This window comes from Balaenoptera acutorostrata, chromosome 11 (genome assembly GCF_949987535.1).
Source record: "Balaenoptera acutorostrata chromosome 11, mBalAcu1.1, whole genome shotgun sequence".
In the NCBI taxonomy this organism is placed as follows: Eukaryota; Metazoa; Chordata; class Mammalia; order Artiodactyla; family Balaenopteridae; genus Balaenoptera; species Balaenoptera acutorostrata.
In genome coordinates, this window is record NC_080074.1 from 70157198 (window position 1) to 70165350 (window position 8153).

Here is an 8153-nt window from a genome sequence, read left to right on the forward strand (position 1 = left end):
TCTCTCTTGCAAAAGCTGGCTTTCCAACCTGGGAAGAGGGGACTCTTTATTTATGTTAACTTTTTTCACGTATATACAACAGACAGCATCTGTTCTAGAATCCACCTGGATTTCATTTGACACAGAATATCGATATGATATGGCTGCAGGAATAGCAAACTGGAAAGACAAAGCATAAAAGACACGGATCTATCTAATTTATAATTAAGGAACAAGAGGGCAAGTCATTAAATGAATAACAGAACAGCTGAGCTTGATGGAAGAATTCTTTTTTTCTAGTGCACATACTTTTGGAATTCCCACTATCTGTTGTCCAACAGACACACCTGCCATGTTTTGAGCCAGCAGGAGAAGCAGTGGAAGTGAAAAAGCACGGTCACAGACTCCCCCATGCAACGGTGCACTCTTCAGAAGTAGCAGATGCCCGGTTAGCTCAACATCCTATGGAAAGATCCATAATGCGGTTCCTGCAGATGGCACAGTTATGAGACACAATATCCCAGGCCCAGAGGGCGACTGCATTTCATTTGTTCACTTCAATGTGCTTCTTGCCCATGCTGTTGTTGGTGCCACGTGGGGTATCCATATCCATCACTGCTGCCATTTTGGAAACACACCCCCTGTGGTCCTCGCTGCCTATTCTTGTACAACCATGAGCTAAAATGGCTTTACATTTTTAAATTACCTTTAAAAATAAGAATAATAATATTCCACAACATTCAAAATTATTTAAATTTTAATTTGCAGTGTAATAAAGTTTTATTGGAACACATCCACATTCACATTCATTTCTATATTGTTTATGCCCGCTTTCATATTAAGTGGCAGGGTTGAATAGCTACAGCAGAGACCATGTGTGGTGCCCTCACTGCTGCCCCCTGCTGACTCAGTGCATTCTACATTGCAATGATGCAGTTATAACTTGACCACATTTTGACTGCCATCCATATCACTGTACTGTAACATTTTGTTTTATTTTATCCTTTTACTATCAGTGCATATTCGTCAGGTCAAAACAAGAAAGGAAGAAAAAAGTGGACTTCATATGGTGCATGTTTGAAGCATACTGGAGTGTGGATTATTTTGTTAACAAATTAGGTGGCAAAGCATTGTGTTTTTTATGCAATGACCTTTTAGCTGTGGTAGGCAAAATAATACCACCCCCACCCCCACCCCCAGATGTCCATATCCTAATTCCTGGAACCTGTGAATATGTTATTTTACATGTCAAAAGGAACTATGCATACATAAAGTAAAAGTATTAAGGAAAAAAAGGAACTTTGCAGGTGCAACTAATTTAAGGGATCTTGAGATAGAGATTTTAAAATTTAGTCTAGATACAAGACTTTATTTACAAATATTTAGATTAATAGCATTTTGGCCCATCAAATGTAGAGCACAGCAGTCTGAATAAATCCTGTCACAAAAACAATAAGACCCATTGTAAATAATTTTGTAAATCAGGGAATTGCACCTCAAAAAGCCACAGTCTTTAGTTGTGACTGCTACCTTGTATCCCAATGGGTAACTTTTTCTTTTGTTTTTGTAAATATATACACACACCAGCAAGTCATGGTCCCTGGGGGAGTCCCTTGTGATACAACACTATAAGCAAAATGGAATGCTGTAAGTCTTAACAGAATGTACCAACCTATTCTAGGAATCTTGTTTTTAAAAAAGTTAAAGGCAAACATAAAAATGATTCCACAAATTAACCAAATCCTATTTTCTGCACATTCCACTTTTGGGTTTTATTTAACATTGACTGTATAATATTCTGTTATTACCACATGTTTACAACCCAGAAAGACATATTTTTTACTTTAGTGTCTGTAAAAAGGGATTTGAAATGTGTAATTTAAACACTGCAGCTGACCTGAATGAATTTTATATTATATGCTGAGGTTTACCTATCCTACTTCAAACAACTTCTCAATTCCCAGCGTGAAGCATGAAGTCAATTAGAAATCAATGAACAGAAGTGAAGAACTTGTTAAAATATGTTTGTTGTCTTAAGAAATAAGATTGTTTCCTTTGCAATACAGTATTTTCTCAGTGGCCAAAACACCCAGAGCAAAGTAATAATTTACTTTGTATCAATACAAACACTGAAACACCATTAGAAACACCTTCCCTTTAACAAAACAATTTATGCCAACATGACATATAATAGCTCCTCATACTAAGAACACAAAGAATATCTTAAGTTATTTCACTGCAGTGTTAAAAACACACAATTTAAAATCCCTTAACAGCAGTCCTGCAGTTCTGGCTGTCTGGTTCAGAATCTCATCATTCCAGAAAGGCACTGAGACCATTATCACCCTAGTGGTTCTAATGTAATCACAATGGTCCTTACAAAGGGAGAAGCGGGACAGTCAGTCAGAGGAGGAAATGGGATGATGGAAGCAGATGTTGGAGTGATGTAATTGCTGGCTGGGGCCATGAGCCAAGGAATTTAGGAATCCTCTAGAGACTGTGAAAAAGCAAGAATTGGATTGTCCCATAGATCCTCCAGAAAAAACACAGACTCCACAATATTTTGATTTTAGCCAGTGAGACTCCCTTTGGATTTTTAACCTCCAGAACTGTAAGATAATAAATTTGTGTTGTGTTAAGAAGTCACTAAGTTTGTGGTGTTATAACAGCAATACGAAACTAATACAATAAGTCTTGATATTACCAAACAGAGCACATATTGAAATATTCCCAACTGACAGGAAAACAATGTCCAGAAAAATTAGAAAATTTAAAACAAAATATCTTATCACAGTAGAATTTCTTCACAAAAGTAAAGAAAAAAATAAGGCTGCAACCTGAATACATTTTCCAGTGGCTCATTTGTCAGCCAAGCAAGAAAGCTGTTTACTTATGGGGAGTTAATTAAATTGTGTTTGATTCCAGCTGAAGAAATGCATCCAGAAAAAAATAATTCAAAACCCTATTACCCTTTTGATGAGAACAGTTGCTCAAAAAGTTAAGGATATTGGAAACAACATGGAGAGTTGACAAAAACATTAATCATAAGGTAGATGATTTTGAGTGGTTTGTTTTGGTTCTTGATGAGTAAATGTTACCTATACCACTCAGTTGTTTATTGGATGCCAAGTTTTAAGTTACTGAATCATCTGAGTGGAACAAATACAGGTGAGTACCTTTTCAGAGAAGTTGAAAAAAACATTAATTCAGTACAACATAAAGTGGAATCTGCTAAGATGTATTACAACCAATGGTGGTAAAAATATGTGTGGAACAGAAAAAGGTTCTGTTGGACAAATTCACAAAGTTTGTGAAAAAATAAGGTATTTAAAGCCTATGGTTGTTAACTGTCTTATTTATGAGCAAAGACTCTGCAGAAAATATTTGAATCTATCATGTGTTATTGAAACAGAAGTGTCAACAGCATATTTCATTTGCTTTCATGGATTTATCCATCTCCAGTTCCATGAATTTTTGTCAGAAATAGAAGCTGGATTTCTTACCCTGCCCTACTACACAGTACTCTGATGGTTTAGTAGTGTTAATTTATTGTCAAAATAAACAGACTCAAAATTAAAATTTTTCTGAACAAGGAAAGCTGTGCTCAGCCACTATCATCAAATACGGAATGACTTTGGAAATCATCTTTTTCCACAGAATTGATAATGCTTACTGAATTCAACCTAGAATTTCAAGGCAAAATAGCACTTACATGTGAAACACGTACATTGTAGTCATTTCCATAACAACCTAATTTTGTTTGAGCCACAGGTAACCTCAAGCTGCTTTATACACCTTCTGTGCTGTAAATTTAAAACAAAAACCCAAATCTCCATTCCCACACAAATTTGCAGTGATATGCTTTCCCAGCTCAGACTACTGTTACAGCAGTATTTCTGGTATCTCGATGCAAGTACAAAAATTTTCACATTTCATAATCCATATAATTGTTCAGTTGAGGAGCTTCCTTCTAATCTTCAATCGGAAGTGATTAGTCTACCATGTAATGATAGGTTAAAAGGCAAGAGAAGAATCTTATAGAATCCTGAAACTACCTTTCAAGAGATGAATATAGTCAATTAAAATCATACACTCATGGACTGATATCAGTATTGGCAGAACTTATCCATGTGAAAAGATGAAATAAGAAAAAAGAATTTCAATACAGACTAGCATTAACTGATGAACATTTGCAGTCATTTTGACTATAGGAAAAGTAATTTAAACCTCAATCAAGCAAAATTGTATCCCCCAACAAAATAATTCAATTTTTCTCATTGGTAAGCTTGTATTACAAATAACTGCACTCAGTTATCATATTCTGAATTTCATCAAAATAATATTTGCTGAAATTTGTTTTTTCTCTTGTTCAGTAAGTACCTACATAATATCTTTGATTTTGCCTCTTGACTGGCAAAGCCTAAAATACTATCTGGCCCTTTACACAAAATGTTTTTTGACTCTGATTTAGGAGAGGTAGAGCTATTAGATACCAGCAGACTACAATACTAATCACTAGATGGAGGGCTGATCACTCAACAGTCAGTTGGATCACTGAATAAGAAATTAACCTTCATTGTCTTAAGCCATCAAGACTTGTGAGTTGTTTGTTACAACAGCCAGTGTTACTTACCATGACTAAAACAACCTTTTAATTACATGATTGAAAGTCACATTTAAGGAAACCTCAAAAACCATGAGAATTTCCAGGAAGTACTAAGTCACTTTGGGAAAAAGCTACAGATGCATTATCTTAGCAAAGTAAATCAGCACAGGGAATTCATCTTTCATTAATTCAGCCAACATTGTTCAAGGCACTGTGAGGAAGGTTATATGCAAGGTTGATTTGATGTTTCTCTTTGAATTATAAATTCCCACTTATTTTTGAGTTGAGCAATTTAATTCATTTAAATCAATAAATCTTTAGAAGCCAGACGCAATCATTTATTCAATGGAAATCTTCCCCTAGATGAAGAAAGAACATGCATTTTTGCTTTCCTAAATGAGCAATTTCTCATTCCTTGGAATAATGCTAAACTGTTCCTTGCTTGCAAACTAGAAAAGAGTAAATTTTGAGGTCTGAATAGGACATTACTTTGAAATACCCCCAGAGAGAGCACTAGGCAAAGTTCTGTAATAAAATGCAGCCACCAAATTGTCAGCATTTGTCCCAGTTGCATGAAGAACTAGAGAGAGCAAAACACTGAGGAGAGAAATTTTTTTTTTTTCCCATTTCACATTGTGAAGTGAAAAACTACCTGAGATGATAAGCATTTCACTTTCTGATTCAGAGTAGAATCAGGTCCAAAAAATTAAATTATATAAGCATGGCTCAATATTTCTTTTAAAATCACATATTTAAAAAATATTTTCTGGTTGTGTTTAATATGACTGTGTATCCCAGATCTCATCCTAATCATTCTAATGAATTTTTCCCCAAATGTTCCTAAGCATGAGAATCCCTCGGGGTAAGTGTTTGTTAACGTGTCCGTTTTTGTACCCAGAAACTGATTCATTAGATCAAATGAAGGCCTGAGACTCTGTACTTTCACAAATTCACCTTGGAGGTTAAAGTGGATGCCGCATATTTTGAATGGGGCTCACTCAGCCTCCATTCTGCCATCTTAGACTCTCTTGCAGCTAGAGTTCTGGCTGCAAATTAATTCCCCTAGTTAGAGTGCACTTGCAGAACATTTGGAAGGTGAAAGCAAGGTGGAAGCTACCTTTCTGCCCCTTTTTGGCTATTTCTGCTCTCAGGCATGGCTGTGGTCATGAGTTTTCTCAGGTAATATTCCAGTATCTGTTGTCCAGTTTTCTGTGTGTTGAACAGTGGCGGTTTCAAAGGTAGTAGCGGTGTCCCTTTTTTCTGGCATAGTTCCAGTGATGACCTATTGTTCTAGAATGTTCCTGGAGGCTCAAACAGGAAAGTACCTTTTCATATAACTTCTAACTATTCTGTAAGCATCTAATTCTCTGCATCATGTCAGTTCCTGCTTAAAATACCCAGAGTTGTTTCTGTTTCTTCAACTAAACTGTGACTAATAAAGAATATGGCATCAATGTTAACATTATACCGCAGTGGGTTCTAGACCAGTACCATTGTTTCTGTCTTTTAGAAAACTATTCTTTTCTCATTGTATAGGAATGTGTTTGTGAGAAGATTCATTAATGGCATCAAGATGCCATTGAGATCCTGGGTTGATATTTGGACAGCAAGTATGATTGCCCACTGATTCTCTACTCCACCTCCCTTCCCAACACAAAGGATCAAGGATCATAGTAAGCCTTTTTACCATTGCTTCTCCAGGTGGGGACCACCCTTAGGCTGAGACCACAGACCCTTTCTAGAAAAGCGGCAAATGTGATAGATGAGGGAAGAAGACCATCTGAATATAAACTTCATAAGGGTAGAAATTTCTGCTTGTTTTTTTTGTTCAATGTTACAATCCTAACACCTAGAACAGTGCCTGACAGCACTGTTACATAATAATTACATAAAGAATTTTATGAACTGATGAATAGTCAGTAAATATTTGTTGAATAATGAATTAATATAGCACTGTCTAAAGGAGTTACTACTTCTTATCAAGGTAAAACTTCCAGAGCCTTGTCTTGCCTCAAGGCTTGAATGGTATATTAGGGCTTAAAAAAAAAAAAAAAAAAAAAGAATATGCAGGGTCTAGAAACAAGCATTGGACCTACATAGTCTGGAATTTTACTTACCAACCTAAATCTCTGAATACTATGATTTTCACCTCTTTGCCTTGCTCACTGGCTGGCCACTCTGCGACCCTATGTCGTGTTTCAAATGTTGCTCTGAGCTAGTATTGGTCACTGCCAGCCCATCAAGATATGTCCTGGAACGACTCTGCTACCTTCTGTTGGAATGCCAAGCCTACCTTTGCATGGTTTTGGTTTTCTAAACCCCTTACAATTAAGTGGGTGTTGACGTGATTAGCTTGGTCTTAGTAATAAGAACAAAATCTACGTTATCAAAATCAGCACTCACATTTAGAGACAAGTTGTCATTAAGTGGCTTAAAATTAAGCCCCAGAACACTGGACTAGTACATACATCCCTCTTGCCTAAGGTCAAGATTGCCCTAAGAAATGGTATGGCTGACGATTGGTGGTAGACATTGAGGTGTAAGAGCTATGAGGAGTAGGTTATACAAGTTGATATAAACTCTGCTGAGGAAAATTTTATTTTATTCATTTATATCAGTCCCACTTGCTGATCTTTATCATCAAACATGGAATTCCCAAGGTTTGAATAGAGGGGAGCTTTGGGACAAGAATCCCCAAATAATATTTCGTCTAGCTCCATGACTTGTATCTTTCTGCTAGGGTTCCCTCACTCCCATTATCATGCCATATTCACTCTTTAAAACCATGATCCACCAATGGAAAATAAAAACAAAAAACAAAAAAACTTAATAACTTTCAGCACAGCTGAGCTATATTGGCATTTAAAAAATTACCTATGACTCTAAAATATATAAAATTAAGCAAGAGGAAAATATAAACCACATATAAACTATCTAATTCCCTAAGAACAAACTCCCTTCTAGCCTTTTTAAAGGCCTGATACATTTTCACCTGTCTAACTTGGCTTCCAGCCCTCTTTGATTCTTTCTTATTTCCATGAGACAGAATGCATCTCTGTCCTCAGATATACGGATAAATTTCCCAATCTTTTCTCTTTGGCAAAAATATCTTCTGTTCTAGTGAATATTGAAGTTGCTCTTGTACAACTCAATTAGCCTTTCTAAATCACTTAGCCCACATCAGAACAAAAGAGTAGATTTTATTTTTATGATTCAGCTTCCAGTCACTGTTTGAACTTATCCATTGGTTTAATATAGCAAATATTTGTTGGAATCCTTTCATGGACCAAGCATTATGCAAAGTTCTAGGCATACAAAGATGAGTGGCCACTGCCTTTCCCATCAAAAAGCTGTCTGTGCTACCATGGACAGAGTCACAAAAACCAACTAAAATGCAAGTCATGATATGACTTGAATTGGAAACTGAATTATCAGAATAATTACCAAATATGGCAGGTTTTGAGCAAAATGAAGGTTGAGATTCTTCTCATAGAACAGAGCCTTGGATACAGCAAAAAGCCACTGGCAAAATTTAAATTACAGTGGGACTGGGCTGTACTATTTGTGA

The 8153-nt window shown here is 36.2% G+C and overlaps 1 pseudogene; it reads right to left on the reverse strand.

Moving 5' to 3' along the window:
- Positions 1–275: 275 nt before the first annotated feature.
- On the reverse strand, positions 276–622 carry LOC103000005 (E3 ubiquitin-protein ligase RBX1-like; annotated as a pseudogene).
- Positions 623–8153: the final 7531 nt, after the last annotated feature.